The sequence below is a fragment of the Lethenteron reissneri genome, unplaced genomic scaffold (genome assembly GCF_015708825.2).
Source record: "Lethenteron reissneri isolate LAM-NWPU_2019-01 unplaced genomic scaffold, ASM1570882v1 scaffold_1307, whole genome shotgun sequence".
Lineage (NCBI taxonomy): Eukaryota > Metazoa > Chordata > Hyperoartia > Petromyzontiformes > Petromyzontidae > Lethenteron > Lethenteron reissneri.
In genome coordinates this window covers 1-27,130 of record NW_026891011.1, presented here as the reverse complement: position 1 = coordinate 27,130, position 27,130 = coordinate 1, and the positions used below count along the sequence as shown (strand labels likewise).

General features: G+C 56.6%; 2 long non-coding RNA genes across 2 annotated transcripts; both read right to left on the bottom strand.

Annotated features, from left to right (window-relative positions):
* Positions 1–418: 418 nt before the first annotated feature.
* Positions 419–4,701, bottom strand: LOC133361957 (uncharacterized). Its single transcript, XR_009757442.1, has 3 exons — positions 4,684–4,701; positions 4,014–4,080; positions 419–841 (listed from the first exon to the last, which is right to left on the bottom strand). It is a non-coding gene; the product is annotated as an uncharacterized LOC133361957 (long non-coding RNA).
* Positions 4,702–17,108: 12,407 nt separating this feature from the next.
* LOC133361956 (uncharacterized) lies at positions 17,109–21,963 on the bottom strand. Its single transcript, XR_009757441.1, has 3 exons — positions 21,831–21,963; positions 21,294–21,360; positions 17,109–17,290 (listed from the first exon to the last, which is right to left on the bottom strand). It is a non-coding gene; the product is annotated as an uncharacterized LOC133361956 (long non-coding RNA).
* Positions 21,964–27,130: the final 5,167 nt, after the last annotated feature.

Here is a 27,130-nt window from a genome sequence, read left to right as displayed (position 1 = left end):
GCTCTCTGTGTGATGAGTCTGTGGGTCTCTGTGTGATGGGTCTCTGTGTGGTGAGTCTGTGGGTCTCTGGTGATGGGTCTCTGTGTGGTGAGTCTATGGGTCTGTGTGTAGTGAGTCTGTGGGTCTCTGTGTGGTGAGTCTGTGGGTCTCTGTGTGGTGACTCCGTGGGTCTCTGTGTGGTGAGTCTGTGGGTCTCTGAGTGGTGAGTCTGTGGGTCTCTGAGTGGTGAGTCTGTGGGTCTCTGTGTGGTGAGTCTGTGGGTCTCTGTGTGGTGAGTCTGTGGGTCTCTGAGTGGTGAATCTGTGGGGTCTCTGAGTGGTGAGTCTATGGGTCTCTGTGTGGTGAGTCTGTGGGTCTCTGTGTGGTGAGTCTGTGGGTCTCTGAGTGGTGAGTCTGTGGGTCTCTGAGTGGTGAGTCTATGGGTCTCTGTGTGGTGAGTCTGTGGGTCTCTGAGTGGTGAGTCTGTGGGTCTCTGAGTGGTGAGTCTATGGGTCTCTGTGTGGTGAGTCTGTGGGTCTCTGTGTGGTGAGTCTGTGGGTCTCTGTGTGGTGACTCTGTGGGTCTCTGTGTGGCGAGTCTTTGGGTCTCTGTGTGAGTACCGGACATCACACAACTAAAAGCTTCAATATAAAGTCGGGGTGAGGGGGGTGGGTGGTAAATAACTTTTCACCATCAATATAACAACAGCAACAAGGACGGTACTACTACAGTGGCCGCTTTGCCCACAAACACACAAACTTCCGACTCCGACTCTTGACACCTCATCCTCCACCTCTTCTCCTCTTACACCTCCGTCTCCGCGTGCCGCTCTGTCATCCGCGCCGTGGCGGCCTCCTCGTCGCTGGAGGGAGCGGAGAAAGTAGGCGAGGGTGATGCGCACGTACCGGGCAGCGCGTGAGAGTTGCACGCACAGTGGAACTTATTCGCGCCCGTTTCGTAGACTAAACATTTCTAATTCGGAAGACGTCACGCGACCACCGAATAAACATCGGCGGGCGTCGTCAAGGGTGGGGATCGAACCCACGACCTCCTGCGTGCCAGGCGAGGTGGTCAACATCTCTCAGTGTCTGGCATTGAACCCACGACCTCCTGCGTGCCAGGCGAGGTGGTCAACATCTCTCAGTGTCTGGCATTGAACCCACGACCTCCTGCGTGCCAGGCGAGGTGGTCAACATATCTCAGTGTCTGGGATTGAACCCACGACCTCCTGCGTGCCAGGCGAGGTAGTCACATCTCTCAGTGTCTGGCATTGAACCCACGACCTCCTGCGTGCCAGGCGAGGTGGTCAACATATCTCAGTGTCTGGGATTGAACCCACGACCTCCTGCGTGCCAGGCGAGGTGGTCAACATCTCTCAATGTCTGGCATTGAACCAACGACCTCCTGCGTGCCAGGCGAGGTGGTCAACATCTCTCAGTGTCTGGGATTGAACCCACGACCTCCTGCGTGCCAGGCGAGGTAGTCAACATCTCTCAGTGTCTGGGATTGAACCCACAAACCTCCTGCGTGTCAGGCGAGGTGGTCAACATCTCTCAGTGTCTGGCATTGAACCCACGACCTCCTGCGTGCCAGGCGAGGTGGTCAACATCTCTCAATGTCTGGCATTGAACCAACGACCTCCTGCGTGCCAGGCGAGGTGGTCAACATCTCTCAGTGTCTGGGATTGAACCCACGACCTCCTTCGTGCCAGGCGAGGTAGTCAACATCTCTCAGTGTCTGGGATTGAACCCACGACCTCCTGCGTGTCAGGCGAGGTGGTCAACATCTCCCAGTGTCTGGGATTGAACCCACGACCTCCTGCGTACCAGGCGAGCTGGTCAACATCTCTCAGTGTCTGGGATTGAACCCACGACCTCCTGCGTGCCAGGCGAGGTAGTCAACATCTCTCAGTGTCTGGGATTGAACCCACGACCTCCTGCGTACCAGGCGAGCTGGTCAATATCTCTCAGTGTCTGGCATTGAACCCACGACCTCCTGCGTGTCAGGCGAGGTGGTCAACATCTCTCAGTGTCTGGCATTGAACCCACGACCTCCTGCGTACCAGGCGAGCTGGTCAATATCTCTCAGTGTCTGGCATTGAACCCACGACCTCCTGCGTGTCAGGCGAGGTGGTCAACATCTCTCAGTGTCTGGCATTGAACCCACGACCTCCTGCGCGCCAGGCGAGGTGGTCAACATCTCTCAATGTCTGGCATTGAACCAACGACCTCCTGCGTGCCAGGCGAGGTGGTCAACATCTCTCAGTGTCTGGGATTGAACCCACGACCTCCTGCGTGCCAGGCGAGGTAGTCAACATCTCTCAGTGTCTGGGATTGAACCCACGACCTCCTGCGTGTCAGGCGAGGTGGTCAACATCTCCCAGTGTCTGGGATTGAACCCACGACCTCCTGCGTACCAGGCGAGCTGGTCAACATCTCTCAGTGTCTGGGATTGAACCCACAACCTCCTGCGTGCCAGGCGAGGTGGTTCAACATCTCCCAGTGTCTGGGATTGAACCCACGACCTCCTGCGTGCCAGGCGAGGTAGTCAACATCTCTCAGTGTCTGGGATTGAACCCACGACCTTCCTGCGTGCCAGGCGAGCTGGTCAACATCTCTCAGTGTCTGGATTGAACCCACGACCTCCTGCGTGCCAGGCGAGGTGGTCAACATCTCCCAGTGTCTGGGATTGAACCCACGACCTCCTGCGTGCCAGGCGAGGTAGTCAACATCTCTCAGTGTCTGGGATTGAACCACGACCTCCTGCGTGCCAGGCGAGGTGGTCAACATCTCTCAGTGTCTGGGATTGAACCCACGACCTCCTGCGTACCAGGCGAGGTGGTCAACATCTCTCAGTGTCTTGGAGTGAACCCACGACCTCCTGCGTCCAGGCGAGGTAGTCAACATCTCTCAGTGTCTGGGATTGAACCCACGACCTCCTGCGTGCCAGGCGAGGTGGTCAACATCTCTCAGTGTCTGAGATTGAACCCACGACCTCCTGCGTGCCAGGCGAGGTGGTCAACATCTCTCAGTGTCTGGGATTGAACCCACGACCTCCTGCGTACCAGGCGAGGTGGTCAACATCTCTCAGTTTCTGGGATTGAACCCACGACCTCCTGCGTGCCAGGCGAGGTGGTCAACATCTCTCAGTGTTTGGGATTGAACCCACGACCTCCTGCGTGCCAGGCGAGGTGGTCAACATCTCTCAGTTTCTGGGATTGAACCACGACCTCCTGCGTACCAGGCGAGGTGGTCAAGAACTCTCAGTGTCTGGGATGGTGGTGGTGGCGGTGGTGATGATGGTGGTGGCGGTGTGGCGGCGGCGGTGGTGGCGGTGATGGTGGCGGTGATGGTGGTGGTGGTGACGGTGGTGGTGATGATGATGGTGGTGGCGGTGGTGATGATGATGGTGGTGGTGGCGGTGATGGTGGTGGTGATGATGATGATGGTGGTGGTGGCGGGTGGCGGTGACGATGGTGGTGGGTGGTCGGTGGTGGTGACGGTGGTGACGGTGGTGGTGATGGTGGTGGTGGCGGTGGTGGCGGTGGTGGCGGTGGTGGTGGTGGTGGCGGTGGTGGTGACGGTGGTGGTGGTGACAGGTGACGGTGGTGTGGTGGCGGTGGTGGTGGCAGTGGTGGTGGCGGTGGTGCTGGTGGCGGTGGTGATGGTGGTGGTGATGATGATGATGGTGGTGGTGGCGGGTGGTGGTGGCCGGTGGTGGTGGTGGTGATGGTGGTGACGGTGGTGGCGGTGGGTGGTGATGATGATGGTGGTGGTGGCGGTGGTGTTGGTGGTGGTGGTGTTAGTGTTGGTGGTGGTGTTGGTGATGATGATGGTGATGGTGGTGGCGGTGGTGTTGGTGGTGGTGGTGTTAGTGTTGGTGGTGGTGTTGGTGTTGGTGGTGGTGGTGTTAGTGTTGGTGGTGATGGTGGCTGTGGTGATGATGATGGTGGTGGTGGCGGTGGTGTTGGTGGTGGTGTTGGTGGTGGTGGTGGCGATGGTGTTGGTGTTGGTGGTGTTAGTGTTGGTGGCTACCTGCACTCGGCAGAGACGGCATCTCTCTCAGGCACCAGGCTCGGGGAGCTCCCTCCTTGCTCGTCCGCTGGGGAACGAGAACATCGCGCAGAGTGCGGAGAGAACTCACGAGGCACGTGAGTGCGGAGCAAACTCCAAATACACACCAGCAGCAGCAGCAGCAGGCGTCGTCAGGGTCGTGATCGAACCCACGACCTCCCGTGTACCAGGCGAGGCAGTCAACATCTCATAGCCACCACAACGCCACCACAACACTCACCGTCAACATCTCATAGCCACCACAACGCTCACCGGCAACATCTCATAGCCACCACAACGCCACCACAACACTCACCGTCAACATCTCATAGCCACCACAACGCTCACCGGCAACATCTCATAGCCACCACAACGCCACCACAACACTCACCGTCAACATCTCATAGCCACCACAACGCTCACCGGCAACATCTCATAGCCACCACAACGCCACCGCAACGCTCACCGTCAACATCTCATAGCCACCACAACGTCACCACAACGCCACCACAACGCTCACCGTCAACATCTCATAGCCACCACAACGCCACCACAACGCCTCTACCCGTCAACATCTCATAGCCACCACAACGTCACCACAACGCCACCACAACGCTCACCGTCAACATCTCATAGCCACCACAACACTCACCGCCACGTTTGCCGGCACTCCGGTTGCCCCACGTGGTGCACACCACGAAGGGGAGGATCGCCAGCACCGCTATGGCCGCCATCAAGCTGATGGAGGCGCTGCCGCCACCGGCGGGAGAGCGTCGCCTCGTCTCCCGTAGACACCGCGGACGAGGGTCGGGAGGAGCGGGAGGTGGCGGCGGTGGTGGCGGCTACGGGATTGGGGACACACGCGGGGAGATACGGTGAGACGCGGGGAGACAGATAAAGACAGAGAGAGACAGACACAGACAGAGAAACAGAGAGAGACAGGGAGACACAGACAGAGAGACACAGTGAGACAGATACAGACAGAGAGACAGAGAGAGAGACAGGGAGACACAGACAGAGAGACACAGTGAGACAGATACAGACAGAGAGACAGAGAGAGAGACAGGGAGACACAGGACAGAGAGACACAGTGAGACAGATACAGACAGAGAGACAGAGAAAGACAGAGAGACACAGACAGAGAGACACAGTGAGACAGATACAGACAGAGAGACAGAGAGAGAGACAGGGAGACACAGACAGAGAGACACAGCGAGACAGATACAGACAGAGAGACAGGGAGACACAGACAGAGAGACACAGTGAGACAGATACAGACAGAGAAACAGAGAGACAGGGAGACACAGACAGAGTGGGATGCTGATCAGTGTTGTTGTATGAGGTTAGTGATGAGGTTTTGGTCTTCATCACTTTTCTGTGTCTGTCTTGTGTGTGTCTCTGTGTGTCTGTGTTTGTCTGTGTGTGGCAGTGTCTGTCCGTGTGTGTCTGTGTGTGTCTGTGGCTGTCTGTTTGTCTGTGTGTGTGGCCTGGCACAAGCGTCGTGGTGATGTCACCACCACTTAGTGGCAAATGGCGGTTGTTGTTGTCTGTGTGTGGCTGTGTGTGTCTGTCTGTGTCTGTGTGTCTGTCTGTGTGTGTCTGTCTGTGTCTGTGTGTCTGTCTGTGTGTACCGTTCCGGCCTTCATAGGTGCTCGCTAACAGCACTTGCCCCTACAGTCTGTTAAGGCTATACGGGGGATCTTTATCTGCCTGTGTCTGTCTGTGTGTGTCTGTCTATGTGTGTCTGTGTGTCTATTCAACATCGCCTTGCCAGGCACACTGAGGAGAGGCTTGCGTAGCCCAAATGTGGTTTCAGGAAAGGGCGGTCCTGCACAGATGCCATATTTTCTGTCCGTCTGCTACAGCAGAGTGGAGGGAATTCCAACAAGACCTACATCTCTGCCTTTATTGACCTGGTCAAGGCCTATGATACCATCAGTAGGCCTGGGCTCTGGGTCATTGTTCGTGCTTTTGCAGTCCCTGACCCTCTGCTCACGATTATTAAGGACCTTCGTGATGGTGAGCGGGGCCCGGGTAAACTACGTGGCTGGGAGTCAGAGCCATTCCCTTTTTACCTTGGGGTGCAACAGAGATGTCCTCTAGCTCCCACATTATTGAACATCTATTTTGACCACGTAGTTCGTGAAGCCTTCGATGGCTGTACCAGAGGAATTTCCATCTGGTACAGATACAATGGGAGGCTGATTGATGCCAGGTGCGGTCAAGGGATAGCTCCCTATTGCTCAACCATGTTATGTATGCCGATGATCTAGTAATTGCTGCTCACTCAGAGGAGGATTTGGAGGCGCTGCTGCTGAGACTGGAGCGTGCCACTAAGAGGTGGGGCCTTACCATCAGACCCACCAAAACTAAGCACCTGCCTGGGTATTTTGTACCATTGGACACTCCACCCCCACAACTCCCATTTGGTGATGGGGCAGTTGTGGAGAGAGTGGAGAGTTTCCCATACCTGGGCAGTGTGATCATGGCCGGCTCGGTTTAACAGCAGAGGTCTCACTCCGAATCAGTCAAGCGGCAATATCTTTCATTGGTTGTGTAACGGTGTGTGGAAGCTACCTGGTCTGTTGCTCTGCACGAAGCTTCAGATCTTCTCGGCCACAATCATTCCCTCCCTTCTCTACGCTTGCGAAAAGTGGACCCCCCTAATGGAACATATTCGCCGCTTAAAAACATTAAGGCTGGCCTGCCTACGATCCATCCTGGGTTTAACCAGGCTGGATTGTGTGAGGAGCTCATAACTCCCAGAAAGATCTGGACAAAGTCCCATCGGTGAGCTCCTCCGCCAGGCAAGGCTGCGTTGGCTGGGTCATTTGAGGCTGAGTCGACCTAGGGGAGGCCGGGACCGGTTCAGATAATCGTCACTGGTGTTGGCCCGTGAGCGGGAATCGAACTCGTGTCGCCGGGTTCATAGCGCAGTGCGCTAACCGCTGCACACTACCGCTCCCCACCCTCACTCCCACACCCACTCACTCACTCACCCACCACCCACTCACCCACCCACCACCCACCCACTCACCCACCCACCACTCACACACCCACTCACTCATACACTCACCCACCCACCCACTCACCCATCCACTCACCCACCCACCCACCCACTCACCCACTCACTGACACACTCACCCACCCACTCACCCACCCCACTCACCCACTCACTGACACACTCACCCACCCACTCACTCAACCACCCACCCACTCACCCACCCACTCACCCACCCACCCACTCACCACCCACCCACCCACCCACTCACCCACTCACCCACGGCGCTGGTGGTGGAGGGACGGAGACACACGACAGGGGAGACCACTCCCCTGTCTTCCACCGCGGGTAGTTGACTACGACTCTCACGCGGACGCAGTACTCAGCGGCGCCTGCAGGCTGAGGCAGCGCGTGGCGGTAGCGACATCCCACAAAGCGCTCCTGGCAGGAGCAAGCAGATGGTCTCAGTGTGCTGCGTTACGTGGATGACACGTCGGTGGTCTGGCCACACAGCAAAGATACACTGAGCGCGTTTCTAAATCATCTCAACTCGCAAAACCCATCCATCCAACACACACATGTACATTGGCCACGTTCTGTTTACGTGACAACCCTCACGAGTTGGCTGTGTCGGGTGGTCGCGGGTTTTAACGACACATCATTTATATATTTACGTGATCTAACCCAAAAACCTCTTTTGGATGATATTGGTCGCGAAGCCTGCTACGTGTTAACCTGAGTATCATCATCAACAGTAGTAGCAGCAGCAGCAGCAATAGCATCATCAGTAGTAGCAGCAGCAGCAGCAATAGCATCATCAGTAGTAGCAGCAGCAGCAATAGCATCATCAGTAGTAGCAGCAGCAGCAATAGCATCATCATCAGTAGTAGCAGCAGCAGCAATAGCATCATCATCAGTAGTAGTAGCATCACCACCCCACCCACTCAACCACCCACTCAACCACCCACTCAACCACCTACTCAACCGCCCACCCACTCACTCACCCACCCACCCACTCACTCACCCACCCCACTCACCCACCCACTCACCCACCCACCCACTCACCCACCCACCCACCCACTCACCCACCCACCCACTCACCCACCCACCCACCCACTCACTCACTCACTCACCCACCCACCCACCCACCCACCCACCCACCCCACCCTCCCACTCACTCACTCACTCACCCACCCACCCACTCACTCACTCACCCACCCACTCACTCACACCCACTCCCTCACACCCACTCCATTCACCCACCCACTCACCCACTGACTCACCCACTCACCCACCCACCCACTCACTCACCCACTCACACACCCACCCACCCACTCAAACACCCATCCACTCACTCACCCACCAACCCACCCACCTACCCACTCACCCACCCACCTAACCACCACCCACTCACCCACCCAACCACCACTCACCCACTCACCCACCCACCCACTCATCCACCCACTCACTCACCCACCCACTCACTCACCCACCCACCCACCCACTCACCCACCCACCCACCCACTCACCCACTCACTCACCCACTCACCCACCCACCCACCCACTCACCCACTCACCCACCCACCCACTCACTCACTCACTCACCCACCCACCCACTCACCCACCCACCCACTCACCCACCCACTCACTCACCACTCATTCACCCACTCACCCACCCACTCACTCACCACTCATTCACCCACCCACCCACTCACTCACCACTCACTCACCCACCCCCACCCACTCACCCACCCACCCACTCACCCACCCACTCACTCACCACTCATTCACCCACTCTCACCGTGCTAGTGACACCCCTCCTTGTGGAGACCTCGGCTTGCAGATGGTAGTGCACGTCACTCTGCGCCATCCTCATCCTCCACTCGCTGCTCATGGAGACCCGCACGGACAGCTCCCACGCCTTCCGCTTCTCCCTCATTGTCGTCGTCATCACCCGTCACCACCATCACCGCCATCATCATCATCACCGTCACCGCCATCACCGCCATCATTCATCATCATCATCAGCGTCACCGCCTATCACCGTCACTGCCATCACCGCCCACGCCATCACCGTCGGCCCCATCACCGCCATCACTGTCACCGCCATCACCCTCATCGTCGTCATCAGCGTCGCCACCATCACCGTCACCGCCATCACCCTCATCATCATCCATCATCGTAGTTATCACCGTCACCCGCCATCACCGTCGGCCCCATCACCGTCGCCACTATCATCCTCATCATCACCCTCATCATCATCATCACCCTCATCATCATCATCACCCTCATCATCCTCATCATCATCATCACACCTCATCATCATCATCGTAGTCATCATCGTCGTAGCCATCGTCGTCATCATCTTCGTAGTCCTCACCCTCCTCACCACCACACTCCTCCCCCTCCTCACCACCCTCCCCCTCATCATCACCCCCCTCCTCCTCCAGCGTCATGTTCTTGTGCAGCATCAAGGTGACAGTCGGAGCACTCAGCACGGCTGAGACACGGGGGGGGGGGGGGGGGGGAGAGTCACGGGTGGGGAGGGGTGAGGGAGATGACGTCATCTTCCCCTCGTCTGGTGAGATGACGTCATCTCACTCACCTGGTGAGGAGATGACGTCATCTCACTCACCCCCCCTAGCCCTGAACAGACTGTTGGTGCCAGAGCAGCACACACAGACACACACACAGACACAGACACTCACACAGACACACACACAGACATACACACAGAGACACACAGACACACACAGACACACATACAGAGACACACACAGACACACACAGAGACACTCACACAGACACACACAGAGACACACAGACACACAGAGACACTCACAGACACACACAGAGACACTCACACACAGAGACAACAACAACCGCCATTCGCCACTAAGTGGCGGTGAAGTCACCACGACCCTTGTGCCAGGCCAAGTGCACATGAGGCTGCCACGTGAAGTGTCGAACGCCCGATGGCAGGAGGTCACGGGGCAGACCCAGCAGGTGCCACGGGTTCGACTGACCGAGATGACCGAGATGACTGGCTGATGCACCACCTGTGCCCCCTACTGTACCAACTTGCTGTGCTTTAGCCACCCGGCACTCTGCTCGTTGTTGTGAGCGTTGCTCCTCCCCCTCCGTTGTTGTTGGAGGGCGATTGCCTCCAACTGCCCAGTAGCGTCCTTCACGAGCCTCCTCCACAGAGGCCGATCTTGACACCGCTGGTACCAGTCATCGGCAAGTCCACTCAGGTTCACGTCCTTCCTGTACCACATCACCTCATCTCTTCTCTAGCCCGTGCCGCGCCCGTTTAGCCCCCTCGATCCGGCCGAACAAAAGCTGTTTAGGCATGCGGTGGCTGGGCATGCGGGCTTACATGACCCAGCCAACGCAGCCTTGCCTGCCGGAGGAGCTCACCGATGGGACTTTGCCCAGATCATTCAAGGATTTGTGAGCTCCTCACACAATCCAGCCTGGTTTAAACCCAGGATGGATCGTAGGCAGGCCAGCCTAAATGTTTCCAACCGGCGAAGATGCTCCACCAGGGGGGTCCACGTCTCGCAAGCGTAGAGAAGGGAGGGAATGACCGTGGCCGAGAAGACCTGAAGCTTCGTGCGGAGCGACAGACCAGGTAGCTTCCACACAGCGTTACGCAACCGATGAAAAGATATTGCCGCTCGACTGATTCGGAGTGAGACCTCTGCTGATAGACTGGAGCCGGTCATAAGCACACTCCCCAGGTATGGGAAACTCTCCACTCTCTCCACAACTGCCCCATCACCAATTGGGAGTTGTGGGGGTGGGAGTGTCCGATGGTACAAAATACCCAGGCAGGTGCTTAGTTTTGGTGGGCTGATGGTAAGGCCCCACCTCTTAGTGGCACGCTCCAGTCTCAGCAGCAGCGCCTCCAACTCCTCTTCTGAATGAGCAGCTATTACCAAATCATCGGCATACATAACGTGGTTGACCAATAGGGAGCCATCCCTTGATCGCACCCGGGCGTCGATCAGCCTCCCATTATATCTGTACCAAATGGAAATTCCCCCGGTACAGCTATTGAAGGCTTCACGAACTACGCGGTCAAAATAGATGTTAAATAATGTGGGAGCCTAGAGGACATCCCTGTCGCACCCCAAGGTGTACAGGGAAAGGCTCCGACTCCCGGCCACGTAGTTTTACCCGGGCCCGCTCACCATCATGAAGGTCCTTAATGATCGTGAGCAGAGGGTCAGGGACTCCGAAAGCACGAAGAACAACCCAGAGCCCAGTCCTACTGATGGTATCATAGGCCTTGACCAGGTCAATAAAGCAGAGATGTAGGTCTTTTTGGAATTCCCTACACCTCTGCTGTAGCAGACGGACAGAAAATATGGCATCTGTGCAGGACCGCCCTTTCCTGAAACCGCATTGGGGGCTCCGCAAGCCTCTCCTCAGCGTGCCTAGCAAGGCGATGTTGAATAATCCTTGCCAGGACCTTACCCGGCACACTGAGGAGTGAGATGCCCTGTAGTTGTTACAGTCGGTACGGTCCCCCTTCTTAAAGAGGGGGAACCACCAGGGCATCCTTCCAGTCCTGCGGAACCCGTCCAGTGGTCCAGACTGTTGTTATGATGTCATATAGGGCAGTCTGTGCACAACGCCACCCTCCCTCAGCATTTCGCTTGGGAAGATCATCTCTGCCCGGTGCCTTTCCTGGTCTCAGACTCCGGATCGCCTTCAGTACTTCCTCAACAGATGGCACCTCAGCCAGCCACTCACAGGGGGTGACCTCTTCCAATATTGAGGCACCGCAGCCTCAGCAGGGTTATCACCACTTTGTGCCATGATGTTTTCCTGGCTGAGAGCATTTCCCTCCCCCAGGACCTCACAGAAATGCTCAGCAAATCTGCAAACCTGTTCCTGGGGGTCGGAGATTGGATCACCGTTTTTCCTCTAATGATGGTAATAGGTGTGGCGCTGCAGGTTACTTTGTTTTGATGGAGTTAAATAGTGATTTGTGACACGGGCCACTGAGGCAGACTCCATCTCCTCAGCAACCCGCGACCACCACCCATCCTTACAGCGCCTGACCGGCTCTCCGAACTTCCGAGCGAAGGCTGCGGTAAACCTCCTCATTCTCTGACGTGGGATGCTGTAGGCGATGAGAGTGGGCCTGACGCTTTTTCTCAATTAACCTAAACACCTCCTCTGTCAGCCAGGGTTTCTGGGGAGGTCTGGACCGCGTACCCAAAGCAGCCATTGCAGCTGCATGAGTCACAGTCTTAAACCTCGCCCATTTTCCCCTCGACATCAGGTGGAGTGGGGGACGATGCCAACCCCAGCTGCAAGCTATGAAATTCTCGCTTGCACTTCATCAGCTAACTGAGACCAGGCCACTTTGGTTGGAATGGATCCTGGGTGTACACCCACCACCGGAGTGGAAGAAAGGCAGGCGCATCTTACAGATGACTAGTCGATGGTCAGGAGGACAGATCAGCTCCACGGTAGGTCCTGGACATAGACACACACACAGAGACACACACACACACAGAGACACACAGACACACGCACAGAGACACACAGACACACACACGCAGTGACACAGACCACACACACACAGTGACACACACACAGAGACACACACACAGAGACATAGACAACACACACAGAGACACACACACAGAGACATAGACACACACAGAGACACACACACAGAGACATAGACAAACACACACAGAGACACACACACAGAGACATGGACACACAGAGACACAGACACACACATAGACACACACACAGAGACACACGCAGAGACACACACACACAGAGACACACACACAGAGACAGACACACACAGAGAGACACACAGACACACACGCAGAGACACACAGAGACACACATGCAGAGACACAGACACACACACAGAGACATAGACACACACACAGACACACACACAGAGACACAGACACACACAGAGACGACATGGACACACACGTAGACATGCAGAGACACACACACACAGAGACATGGACACACACGCAGAGACACGTAGAGACACACAGAGACATGCACGCAGAGACACAAAGACACGCAGAGACATAGACACAGACACACCGTTACAGACACAGACACACGCAGAGACACAGACACGCACAGAGACTGGCAGTTGATGCTGCAGCTGCTGCATAGAGTTTGTGTCTCTCTTGTCTTTCTGTTGTCGAGTGGATTTTCTTTCCGGTCCCTCTGGTTTCCCCCTCCACATTTGAGAGACGTGAGTTGCTAGAGTCTTTGCCAACTGCTATAAAGGTTCACGTGATGATGATGATGAACCTCATTGGTAGAACTATCATCGGTAATGCCCAGGTCAGGGCCTTCGAAAAAGAGAGCTTACACACACAGCATCTCAATGAGGCCCTTGCCCGCTAAAATAAAACGCGGTCTAGTTTCTAGTTCAAGTCTCGTGCACAACAACAACAACATCATCACGATGCGCCCACCTGCTCAGAGCAGTTCAGCCCAGGTAAGTGAACTTGCCACCTTTATTACCATCACCAGCACCACCACCAGCAGCAGCACCACCAAGCACCAGCAGCAGCACCACCAGCAGCACCACCAGCAGCAGCACAATGTCTCCCCCAGCAACAACAAAACAGCTGGGCAGGCAGCGTCACTCACTCACGGGGCAGGCAGCCAGGCAGCGAGAGACGAGGCCACGTCTCCAACGCTGGGACCGTGGCGACGACAAACAGAACCGCGATGGGCAAAGCGACCACCCCCCCCCCCCCCCCGAGTCGAACGGACGACGCTTTTCTGTCGATTCTCTCGGATAGTTCTGGAAAATATGTCATGGACCTGCCCTCAACAACGCACGCTCACACTCACCACCACCCTCACCACCCTCACCACCACCACCTCACCACCCTCACCACCACCACCCTCACCACCACCCACCCACCACCACCCACCACCCCTCACCACCACCCTCACCACCACCACCCACCACCACCCACCCACCACCACCCACCCACCACCACCCTCACCACTCTGTGTGGTGAGTCTGTGGGTCTCTGTGTGATGGTCTCTGTGTGGTGAGTCTGTGGGTCTCTGTGTGGTGAGTCTGTGGGTCTCTGTGTGGTGAGTCTGTGGGTCTCTGTGTGGTGAGTCTGTGGGTCTCTGTGTGGTGAGTCTGTGGGTCTCTGTGTGGTGAGTCTGTGGGTCTCTGTGTGGTGAGTCTATGGGTCTCTGTGTGGTGAGTCTGTCTCTGTGTGGTGAGTCTGTGGGTCTCTGTGTGGAGTCTGTGGGTCTCTGTGTGGTGAGTCTGTGGGTCTCTGTGTGGTGAGTCTATGGGTCTCTGTGTGGTGAGTCTGTGGGTCTCTGTGTGGTGAGTCTGTGGGTCTCTGTGTGAGTCTGTGGGTCTCTGTGATGAGTCTGTGGGTCTCTGTGTGGTGAGTCTGTGGGTCTCTGTGTGGTGAGTCTGTGGGTCTCTGTGTGGTGAGTCTGTGGGTCTCTGTGTGGTGAGTCTGTGGGTCTCTGTGTGGTGAGTCTGGGTCTCTGTGTGGTGAGTCTGTGGGTCTCTGTGTGGTGAGTCTGTGGGTCTCTGTGTGGTGAGTCTGTGGGTCTCTGTGTGGTGAGTCTGTGGGTCTCTGTGTGGTGAGTCTGTGGGTCTCTGTGTGGTGAGTCTGTGGGTCTCTGTGTGGTGAGTCTGTGGGTCTCTGTGTGGTGAGTCTGTGGGTCTCTGGTGGTGAGTCTGTGGGTCTCTGTGTGGTGAGTCTGTGGGTCTCTGTGGTGAGTCTGTGGGTCTCTGTGTGGTGAGTCTATGGGTCTCTGTGTGGTGAGTCTGTGGGTCTCTGTGTGGTGAGTCTGTGGGTCTCTGTGTGGTGAGTCTGTGGGTCTCTGTGTGGTGAGTCTGTGGGTCTCTGGTGGTGAGTCTGTGGGTCTCTGTGTGGTGAGTCTGTGGGTCTCTGTGTGGTGAGTCTGTGGGTCTCTGTGTGGTGAGTCTGTGGGTCTCTGTGTGGTGAGTCTGTGGGTCTCTGTGTGGTGAGTCTGTGGGTCTCTGGTGGTGAGTCTGTGGGTCTCTGTGTGGTGAGTCTGTGGGTCTCTGGTGGTGAGTCTATGGGTCTCTGTGTGGTGAGTCTATGGGTCTGTGTGGTGTGAGTCTGTGGGTCTCTGTGTGGTGAGTCTGTGGGTCTCTGTGTGGTCTCTGTGGGTCTCTGTGTGGTGAGTCTGTGGGTCTCTGTGTGGTGAGTCTGTGGGTCTCTGTGTGGTGAGTCTGTGGGTCTCTGTGTGGTGAGTCTGTGGGTCTCTGTGTGGTGAGTCTGTGGGTCTCTGGTGGTGAGTCTGTGGGTCTCTGTGGTGAGTCTATGGGTCTCTGTGTGGTGAGTCTGTGGGTCTCTGTGTGGTGAGTCTGTGGGTCTCTGTGTGGTGAGTCTGGGTCTCTGTGTGGTGAGTCTGTGGGTCTCTGTGTGGTGAGTCTATGGGTCTCTGTGTGAGTCTGTGGGTCTCTGTGTGGTGAGTCTATGGGTCTCTGTGTGGTGAGTCTATGGGTCTCTGTGTGTGAGTCTGTGGGTCTCTGTGTGGTGAGTCTGTGGGTCTCTGTGTGGTGAGTCTGTGGGTCTCTGTGTGGTGAGTCTGTGGGTCTCTGTGTGGTGAGTCTGTGGGTCTCTGTGTGTGAGTCTGTGGTCTGTGTGGTGAGTCTGGGTCTCTGGTGGTGAGTCTGTGGGTCTCTGTGTGGTGATCTGTGTCTGTGTGGTCTCTGTGTGAGAGTTGTGGTCTCTGTGTGGTGAGTCTGTGGGTCTCTGTGTGGTGAGTCTATGGGTCTGTGTGGTGAGTCTGGGTCCTGTGTGGTCTGGTGAGTCTGTGGGTCTCTGTGTGGTGAGTCTGTGGGTCTCTGTGTGGTGAGTCTGTGGGTCTCTGTGTGGTGAGTCTGTGGGTCTCTGTGTGGTGAGTCTGTGGGTCTCTGTGTGGTGAGTCTGTGGGTCTCTGTGTGGTGAGTCTGTGGGTCTCTGTGTGGTGAGTCTGTGGGTCTCTGTGTGGTGAGTCTGTGGGTCTCTGTGTGGTGAGTCTGTGGGTCTCTGTGTGGTGAGTCTGTGGGTCTCTGTGTGGTGAGTCTGTGGGTCTCTGTGTGGTGAGTCTGTGGGTCTCTGTGTGGTGAGTCTGTGGGTCTCTGTGTGTGAGTCTGTGGGTCTCTGTGTGGTGAGTCTGTGGGTCTCTGTGTGGGTCTCTGTGTGGTGAGTCTGTGGGTCTCTGTGTGGTGAGTCTGTGGGTCTCTGGTGGTGAGTCTGTGGGTCTCTGTGTGGTGAGTCTGTGGGTCTCTGTGTGGTGAGTCTGTGGGTCTCTGTGTGGTGAGTCTGTGGGTCTCTGTGTGGTGAGTCTATGGGTCTCTGTGTGGTGAGTCTGTGGGTCTCTGTGTGGTGAGTCTGTGGGTCTCTGTGTGGTGAGTCTGGGTCTCTGTGTGGTGAGTCTGTGGGTCTCTGTGTGGTGAGTCTGTGGGTCTGTGTGGTGAGTCTGTGGGTCTCTGTGTGTGAGTCTGTGGGTCTCTGTGTGGTGAGTCTGTGGGTCTCTGTGTGGTGAGTCTGTGGGTCTCTGTGTGGTGAGTCTGGGTCTCTGTGTGGTGAGTCTGTGGGTCTCTGTGTGGTGAGTCTGTGGGTCTCTGTGTGGTGAGTCTGGGTCTCTGTGTGGTGAGTCTGGGTCTCTGTGTGGTGAGTCTGGGTCTCTGTGTGGTGAGTCTGTGGGTCTCTGTGGTGAGTCTGTGGGTCTCTGTGTGGTGAGTCTGGGTCTCTGTGTGGGTCTCTTTGTGATAGTCTGTGGTCTCTGTGTGGTGAGTCTGTGGGTCTCTGTGTGGTGAGTCTATGGGTGTCTGTGTGGTGAGTCTGTGGGTCTCTGTGTGGCTCTCTGTGTGATGAGTCTGTGGGTCTATTGTGGTGAGTCTATGGTGTCTGTGTGGTGAGTCTGTGGGTCTCTGTGCGAGTCTTTGGGTCTCTGTGTGGTGAGTCTGTGGGTCTCTGTGTGGCGAGTCTTTGGGTCTCTGTGTGAGTACCGGACATCACACAACTAAAAGCTTCAATATAAGTCAGGGTGAGGGGGTGGGTGAGAAATAACTTTTCACCATCAATATAACAACAGCAACAAGGACGGTACTACTACAGTGGCCGCCTTGCCCACAAACACACAAACTTCCGACTCCGACTCTTGACACCTCATCCTCCACCTCTTCTCCTCTTACACCTCCGTCTCCGCGTGCCGCTCCGTCATCCGCGCCGTGGCGGCCTCCTCGTCGCTGGAGGGAGCGGAGAAAGTAGGCGAGGGTGATGCGCACGTACCGGCAGCGCGTGAGAGTGCACGGACAGTGGAACTTATTCGCGCCCGTTTCGTAGACTAACATTTCTAATTCGGAAGACGTCACGCGACCACCGAATAAACATCGGCGGGCGTCGTCAAGGGTGGGGATCGAACCCACGACCTCCTGCGTGCCAGGCGAGGTGGTCAACATCTCTCAGTGTCTGGGATTGAACCCACGACCTCCTGCGTGCCAGGCGAGGTGGTCAACATCTCTCAGTGTCTGGATCGAACCCCGACCTCCTGCGTGCCAGGCGAGGTGGTCAACATCTCTCAGTGTCTGGCAATCGAACCCACGACCTCCTGCGTGCCAGGCGAGGTGGTCAACATCTCTCAGTTTCTGGCATTGAACCCACGACCTCCTGCGTGCCAGGCGAGGTGGTCAACATCTCTCAGTGTCTGGGATTGAACCCACGACCTCCTGCGTACCAGGCGAGGTGGTCAACATCTCTCAGTGTCTGGGATTGAAACCACGACCTCCTGCGTGCCAGGCGAGGTGGTCAACATCTCTCAGTGTCTGGGATTGAACCCACGACCTCCTGCGTACCAGGCGAGGTAGTCATACATCTCTCAGTGTCTGGGATTGACCCACGACCTCCTGCGTACCAGGCGAGCTGGTCAACATCTCTCAGTGTCTGGGATTGAACCCACGACCTCCTGCGTGCCAGGCGAGGTGGTCAACATCTCCCAGTGTCTGGGATTGAACCCACGACCTCCTGCGTGCCAGGCGAGGTAGTCACATCTCTCAGTGTTCTGGGATTGAACCCACGACCTCCTGCGTGCCAGGCGAGGTGGTCAACATCTCTCAGTGTCTGGGATTGAACCCACGACCTCCTGCGTTCCAGGCGAGGTGGTCAACATCTCTCAGTGTCTGGGATTGAACCCACGACCTCCTGCGTTCCAGGCGAGGTAGTCAACATCTCTCAGTGTCTGGGATTGAACCCACGACCTCCTCCGTGCCAGGCGAGGTGGTCAACATCTCTCAGTGTCTGAGATTGAACCCACGACCTCCTGCGTGCCAGGCGAGGTGGTCAACATCTCTCAGTGTCTGGGATTGAACCCACGACCTCCTGCGTACCAGGCGAGGTAGTCAACATCTCTCAGTGTCTGGGATTGAACCCACGACCTCCTGCGTACCAGGCGAGGTGGTCAACATCTCTCAGTGTCTGGGATTGAACCCACAACCTCCTGCGTGCCAGGCGAGGTAGTCAACATCTCTCAGTGTCTGGGATTGAACCCACGACCTCCTGCGTTCCAGGCGAGGTGGTCAACATCTCTCAGTTTCTGGGATTGAACCCACGACCTCCTGCGTACCAGGCGAGGTGGTCAAGAACTCTCAGTGTCTGGGATGGTGGTGGTGGTGGTGGTGGTGGTGGCGGTGGTGATGATGGTGGTGGCGGTGGTGGCGGTGGTGGTGGCGGTGGTGGTGGCGGTGGTGACGATGGTGGTGGTGATGGTGTGGTGGTGGTGGTGGTGTTGGTGATGGTGGTAGTGACTGGTGGTGGTGATGATGATGGTGGTGTGGGTGATGGTTGGTGGCGGTGGTGGTGACGGTGGTGGTGGTGGCGGTGGTGCTGGTGGCGATGGTGATGGTGGTGGTGATGATGATGGTGGTGGTGGCGGGGTGGTGGTGATGGCGGTGGTGGTGGTGATGGTGGTGGTGACGGTGGTGGCGGTGGTGGTGATGAATGGTGGTGGTGGCGGTGGTGTTGGTGTTGGTGGTGATGGTGTTAGTGTTGGTGGTGATGGTGTTAGTGTTGGTGGTGATGGTGTTAGTGTTGGTGGTGATGGTGTTACAGGTTTGCAGATTTGCTGAGCATTTCTGTGAGGTCCTGGGGGAGGGAAATTCTCTCAGCCAGGAAAACATCATGGCACAAAGTGGGGATAACCCTGCTGAGGCTGCGGTGCCTCAAATATTGGAAGGAGGTCACCCCCTGTGAGTGGCTGGCTGAGGTTCCAGCTGTTGAGGAAAAGTACTGAGGGCGATCCGGAGTCTGAGACCAGGGAAGGCACCGGGCAGAGATGATCTCCCAAGCGAAATGCTGAGGGAGGGTGGCGTTTGTGCACAGACTGCCCTATATGACATCATAACAACAGTCTGGACCACTGGACGGGTTCCACAGGACTGGAAGGATGCCCTGGTGGTCCCCCTCTTTAAGAAGGGGGACCGCACAGACTGTAACAACTACAGGGGCATCTCACTCCTCAGTGTGCCGGGTAAGGTCCTGGCAAGGATTATTCAACATCGCCTTGCTAGGCACGCTGAGGAGGGGCTTGCGGAGCCCCAATGCGGTTTCAGGAAAGGGCGGTCCTGCACAGATGCCATATTTTCTGTCCGTCTGCTACAGCAGAGGTGTAGGGAATTCCAAAAGACCTACATCTCTGCTTTATTGACCTGGTCAAGGCCTATGATACCATCAGTAGGACTGGACTCTGGGTTGTTCTTCGTGCTTTAGGAGTCCCTGACCCTCTGCTCACGATCATTAAGGACCTTCATGATGGTGAGCGGGCCCGGGTAAAACTACGTGGCCGGGAGTCGGAGCCTTTCCCTGTACACCTTGGGGTGCGACAGGGATGTCCTCTGGCTCCCACATTATTTAACATCTATTTTGACCGCGTAGTTCGTGAAGCCTTCAATAGCTGTACCGGGGGAATTTCCGTTTGGTACAGATATAATGGGAGGCTGATCGACGCCCGGGTGCGATCAAGGGATGGCTCCCTATTGGTCAACCACGTTATGTATGCCGATGATTTGGTAATAGCTGCTCATTCAGAAGAGGAGTTGGAGGCGCTGCTGCTGAGACTGGAGCGTGCCACTAAGAGGTGGGGCCTTACCATCAGCCCCACCAAAACCAGCACCTGCCTGGGTATTTTGTACCATCGGACACTCCACCCCCACAACTCCCAATTGGTGATGGGGCAGTTGTGGAGAGAGTGGAGAGTTTCCCATACCTGGGCAGTGTGCTTATGACCGGCTCCAGTCTATCAGCAGAGGTCTCACTCCGAATCAGTCGAGCGGCAATATCTTTTCATCGGTTGCGTAACGCTGTGTGGAAGCTACCTGGTCTGTCGCTCCGCACGAAGCTTCAGGTCTTCTCGGCCACGGTCATTCCCTCCCTTCTCTACGCTTGCGAGACGTGGACCCCCCTGGTGGAGCATCTTCGCCGGTTGGAAACATTTAGGCTGGCCTGCCTACGATCCATCCTGGGTTTAACCAGGCTGGATTGTGTGAGGAGCTCACAAATCCTTGAAAGATCTGGGCAAAGTCCCATCAGTGAGCTCCTCCGGCAGGCAAGGCTGCGTTGGCTGGGTCATGTAGCCCGCATGCCCAGCCACCGCATGCCTAAACAGCTTTTGTTCGGCCGGATCGAGGGGGCTAGACGGGCGCGGCACGGGCTGGAGAAGAGATGGAGTGATGTGGTACAGGAGGACGTGGAGCTGAGTGGACTTGCCGATGACTGGTACCAGCGGTGTCAAGATCGGCCTCAGTGGAGGAGGCTCGTGAAGGACGCTACTGGGCAGTTGGAGGCAGTCGCCCTCCAACAACAACGGAGGGCGGAGGAGCGACGCTCACAACAACGAGCGGAGCGCCGGGTGGCTAAAGCACAGCAAGTTGGCACAGTAGGGGGCACAGGTGGTGCATCAGCCAGTCATCTCGGTCATCTCGGTCAGTCGACCCGTGGCACCTGCTGGGTCTGCCCCGTGACCTCCTGCCAGCGGGCTTTCGACACTTCACGTGGCCTCAAGGTGCACTTGGCCTGGCACAAGCATCGTGGTGACGTCACCGCCACTTAGTGGCGAATGGCGGTTGTTGTTGTTGTTGTTGGGTAGTGTTGGTGGCGGTGTTGGTGATGGTGGTGGTGATGGTAGTGGTGATGATGGTGTTGTGTTGGTGGTGATGGTGGCTGTGGTGTTGTGGTGGTGGTGTTAGTGTTGGTGGCTACCTGCACTCGGCAGAGACGGCATCTCTCTCGGGCACCAGGCTCGGGGAGCTCCCTCCTTGCTCGTCCGCTGGGGAACGAGAACATCGCGCAGAGTGCGGAGAGCAAACTCCAAATACACAGCAGCAGCAGGCGTCGTCAGGGTCGTGATCGAACCCACGACCTCCCGTGTACCAGGCGAGGCAGTCAACATCTCATAGCCACCACAACGCCACCACAACGCTCACCGGCATCATCTCCGTAGCCACCACAACGCCACCACAACGCTCACCGTCAACATCTCATAGCCACCACAACGCTGACCGGCAACATCTCATAGCCACCACAATGCCACCACAACGCTCACCGTCAACATCTCATAGCCACCACAACGTCACCACAACGTCACCACAACGCCACCACAACGCTCACCGTCAACATCTCATAGCCACCACAACGCCACCAGAACGCTCACCGTCAACATCTCATAGCCACCACAACGTCACCACAACGCCACCACAACGCTCACCGTCAACATCTCATAGCCACCACAACACTCACCGCCACGTTTGCCGGCACTCCGTGTGCCCCACGCGGTGCACACCACGAAGGGGAGGATCGCCAGCACCGCTATGGCCGCCATGAAGCTGATGGGGGCGCTACCGCCACCGGCGGGGAGCGTCGCCTCGTCTCCCGTAGACACCGCGGACGAGGGTCGGGAGGAGCGGGAGGTGGTGGTGGCGGTGGTGGCGGTGGTGGTGGTGGTGGCTACGGGATTGGGGACACACGCGGGGAGATACGGTGAGACGCGGGGAAACAGAGAGACACAGTGAGACAGATACAAACAGAGAGACAGAGAGAGACAGGGAGACACAGACAGAGACAAGAGAGACAGACACAGACAGAGAAACAGAGAGAGAAACAGAGAGACACAGACAGAGAGACACAGTGAGACAGATACAGACAGAGAGACAGGGAGACACAGACAGAGAGACACAGTGAGACAGATACAGACAGAGAGACAGAGAGAGACAGGGAGACACAGACAGAGAGAAACAGAGAGACACAGACAGAGAGACACAGTGAGACAGATACAGACAGAGAGACAGGGAGACACAGACAGAGAGACACAGTGAGACAGATACAGACAGAGAGACAGAGAGAGAGACAGGGAGACACAGACAGAGAGACACAGTGAGACAGATACAGAGAGACAGGGAGACACAGACAGAGAGACACAGTGAGACAGATACAGACAGAGAGAGAAACAGAGAGACACAGACAGAGTGGGATGCTGAGCAGTGTTGTTGTATGAGGTTAGTGATGAGGTTTTGGTCTTCATCACTTTTCTGTCTGTCTTGTGTGCGTCTCTGTGTGTCTGTGTTTGTCTGTGTGTGGCAGTGTCTGTCCGTGTGTGTCTGTGTGTGTCTGTGGCTGTCTGTTTGTCTGTGTGTGTGGCCTGGCACAAGCGTCGTGGTGATGTCACCACCACTTAGTGGCAAATGGCGGTTGTTGTTGTCTGTGTGTGGCTGTGTGTGTCTGTCTGTGTCTGTGTGTCTGTATGTGTGTGTCTGTCTGTGTCTGTGTGTCTGTCTGTGTGTACCGTTCCGGCCTTCATAGGTGCTCGCTAACAGCACTTGCCCCTACAGTCTGTTAAGGCTATACGGGGGATCTTTATCTGCCTGTGTCTGTCTGTGTGTGTCTGTCTATGTGTGTCTGTGTGTCTATTCAACATCGCCTTGCCAGGCACACTGAGGAGAGGCTTGCGTAGCCCAAATGTGGTTTCAGGAAAGGGCGGTCCTGCACAGATGCCATATTTTCTGTCCGTCTGCTACAGCAGAGGTGGAGGGAATTCCAACAAGACCTACATCTCTGCTTTATTGACCTGGTCAAGGCCTATGATACCATCAGTAGGCCTGGGCTCTGGGTCATTGTTCGTGCTTTTGCAGTCCCTGACCCTCTGCTCACGATTATTAAGGACCTTCGTGATGGTGAGCGGGCCCGGGTAAAACTACGTGGCTGGGAGTCAGAGCCATTCCCTTTTTACCTTGGGGTGCAACAGGGATGTCCTCTAGCTCCCACATTATTGAACATCTATTTTGACCACGTAGTTCGTGAAGCCTTCGATGGCTGTACCAGAGGAATTTCCATCTGGTACAGATACAATGGGAGGCTGATTGATGCCCAGGTGCGGTCAAGGGATGGCTCCCTATTGCTCAACCATGTTATGTATGCCGATGATCTAGTAATTGCTGCTCACTCAGAGGAGGATTTGGAGGCGCTGCTGATGAACCTGGAGCGTGCCACTAAGAGGTGGGGCCTTACCATCAGACCCACCAAAACTAAGCACCTGCCTTGGTATTTTGTACCATTGGACACTCCACCCCCACATCACCATTTGGTGATAGGGCAGTTGTGGAGAGAGTGGAGAGTTTCCCATACCTGGACAGTGTGATCATGGCCGGCTCCGGTTTAACAGCAGAGATCTCACTCCGAATCAGTCGAGCGGCAATATCTTTTCATTGGTTGTGTAACGGTGTGTGGAAGCTACCTGGTCTGTCGCTCTGCACGAAGCTTCAGATCTTCTCGGCCAAAATCATTCCCTCCCTTCTCTACGCATACGAAAAGTGGACCCCCCTAATGGAACATATTCGCCGCTTAAAAACATTAAGGCTGGCCTGCCTACGATCCATCCTGGGTTTAACCAGGCTGGATTGTGTGAGGAGCTCATAAATCCTTGAAAGATCTGGACAAAGTCCCATCGGTGAGCTCCTCCGGCAGGCAAGGCTGCGTTGGCTGGGTCATGTAGACCGTATGCCCAGCCACCGCGTGCCTAAACAGCTTTTGTTCGGCCGGATAGAGGGGGCTAAATGGGTGCGGTACTCATCCACCCACTCACTCACCCACCTACCCACTCACTCACTCACTCACCCACCCACCCACTCACTAACTCACTCACCCACCCACCCACTCACTCACTCACTCATCCACCCACTCACTCACCCACTCACTCACTCACCCACTCACCCACCCACTCACACACTCACCCACTCACCCACTCACTCACCCACCCACTCACCCACTCACCAACCCACTTACACACTCACCAGCTCACCCACTCACCCCCCACTCACCCACCCACTCACCCACTCACTCACCCACCCACTCACCCACTCACACACTCACCCACTCACTCACCCCCCACTCACCCACTCACTCACCCACTCACTCACCCACTCACACACTCACCCACTCACTCACACACCCCACTCCACACACACCCACCCACCCACTCACCCACTCACCCACTCATTCACACACCCACTCACTCACACACTCACCCACCCACCCACCCACTCACTGACACACTCACCCACCCACTCACTCACCCACCCACCCACTCACCCACCCACTCACCCACCCACTCACTGACACACTCACCCACCCACCCACTCACCCACCCACCCACTCACCCACCCACCCACCCACTCACCCACGGCGCTGTGTGGTGGAGGGACGGAGACACACGACAGGGGAGACCACTCCCCTGTCTTCCACCGCGGGTAGTTGACTACGACTCTCACGCGGACGCAGTAGTCAGCGGCGCCTGCAGGCTGAGGCAGCGCGTGGCGGTAGCGACATCCCAGAAAGCGCTCCTGGCAGGAGCAAGCAGAGGGTCTCAGTGTGCTGGGTTACGTGGATGACACATCGGTGGTCTGGCCACACGGCAAACATGCACTGAGCGCGTTTCTAAATCATCTCAACTCGCAAAACCCATCCATCCAAACACACACACATGTACATTGGCCACGTTCTGTTTACGTGACAACCCTCACGAGTTGGCTGTGTCGGGTGGTCGCGGGTTTTAACGACACATCATTTATATATTTACGTGATCTAACCCAAAAACCTCTTATGGATGATATTGGTCGCGAAGCCTGCTACGTGTTAACCTGAGTATCATCATCAACAGTAGTAGCAGCAGCAGCAGCAATAGCATCATCAGTAGTAGCAGCAGCAGCAATAGCATCATCATCAGTAGTAGTAGCATCACCACCCACCCCCACTCAACCACCCACTCAACCACCCACTCAACCGCCCACCCGCCCACCCACTCACTCACCCACCCACTCACTCACTCACCCACCCACCCACCAACTCACCCACCCACCCACTCACTCACCCACCCACCCTCCCACTCACTCACTCACCCCCCACTCACTCACTCACCCACCCACCCACCCACTCACCCACCCACTCACCCACTCACCCACCCACTTACCCACTCACTCACCCACTCACCCACCCACCCACTCACTCACCCACCCACCCACCAACTCACCCACCCACCCACTCACTCACCCACCCACCCTCCCACTCACTCACTCACCCACCCACTCACTCACTCACCCACCCACCCACCCACCACCCACCCACTCACCCCTCACCCACCCACTTACCCACTCACTCACCCACTCACCCACCCACCCACTCACTCACCCACTCACACACCCCCCACTCACCCACTTACCCACCCACCCACCCACTCACTCACTCACTCACCCCTCACTCACTCACCCACCCACCCACTCACCACTCACTCACCCACCCACTCACCCACCCACTCACCCACCCACCCACTCACTCACTCACCCACCCACTCACCCACTCACTCACTCACCCACTCACCCATTCACTCACTCACCCACTCACTCACCCACTCACTCACCCACTCACCCACCCACTCACCCACCCATCCACTCACTCACTCACTCACCCACCCACCCACCCACCTACCCACTCACCCACCCACCTAACCACCACCCACTCACCCACCCAACCACCACTCACCCACTCACCCACCCACCCACTCACCCACCCACTCACTCACTCACCCACTCACCCACCCACCCACCCACTCACCCACCCACCCACCCACTCACCCACCCACTCACTCACTCACCCACTCACCCACCCACCCACCCACTCACTCACCCACCCACCCACCCACTCACCCACCCACCCACTCACCCACTCACCCACTCACTCACCCACTCACCCCCCACTCACCCACCCACCCACTCTCACCGTGCTAGTGACACCCCTCCTTGTGGAGACCTCGGCTTGCAGATGGTAGCGCACGTCACTCTGCGCCATCCTCCTCCTCCACACGCTGCTCATGGAGACCCGCACGGACAGCTCCCACGCCTTCCGCTCTCCCTCGCTGTCGTCGTCATCGTCGTCATAAAACTCATTGTCGTCGTCATCACCGTCACCGCCATCACCGCCATCATCATCATCAGCGTCACCACCATCACCGCCATCATCATCATCACCATCACCATCACCGCCATCACCGTCACTGCCATCACCGCCATCACCGTCACCGCCATCACCGTCGGCCCATCACCGTCGGCCCCATCACCGCCATCACTGTCACCGCCATCACCATCATCATCGTCATCAGCGTCACCGCCATCACTGTCACCGCCATCACCCTCATCGTCATCATCACCGTCACCGCCATCAGAGTCACCGCTATCACGTTCATCATCATCATCAGCATCGCCACCATCACCGTCACCACCATCACCCCATCATCATCGTAGTTATCACCGTCACCGCCATCACCGTCGGCCCCATCACCGTCGCCACTATCATCCTCATCATCATCCTCATCATCATCCTCATCATCATCATCACCCTCATCATCATCATCGTAGTCATCATCGTCGTAGCCATCGTCGTCGTCATCTTCGTAGTCCTCACCCTCCTCACCACCACACTCCTCCCCCTCCTCACCACCCTCCTCCTCCTCACCACCCTCCCCCTCACCACCCCCCCCTCCTCCAGCGTCACGT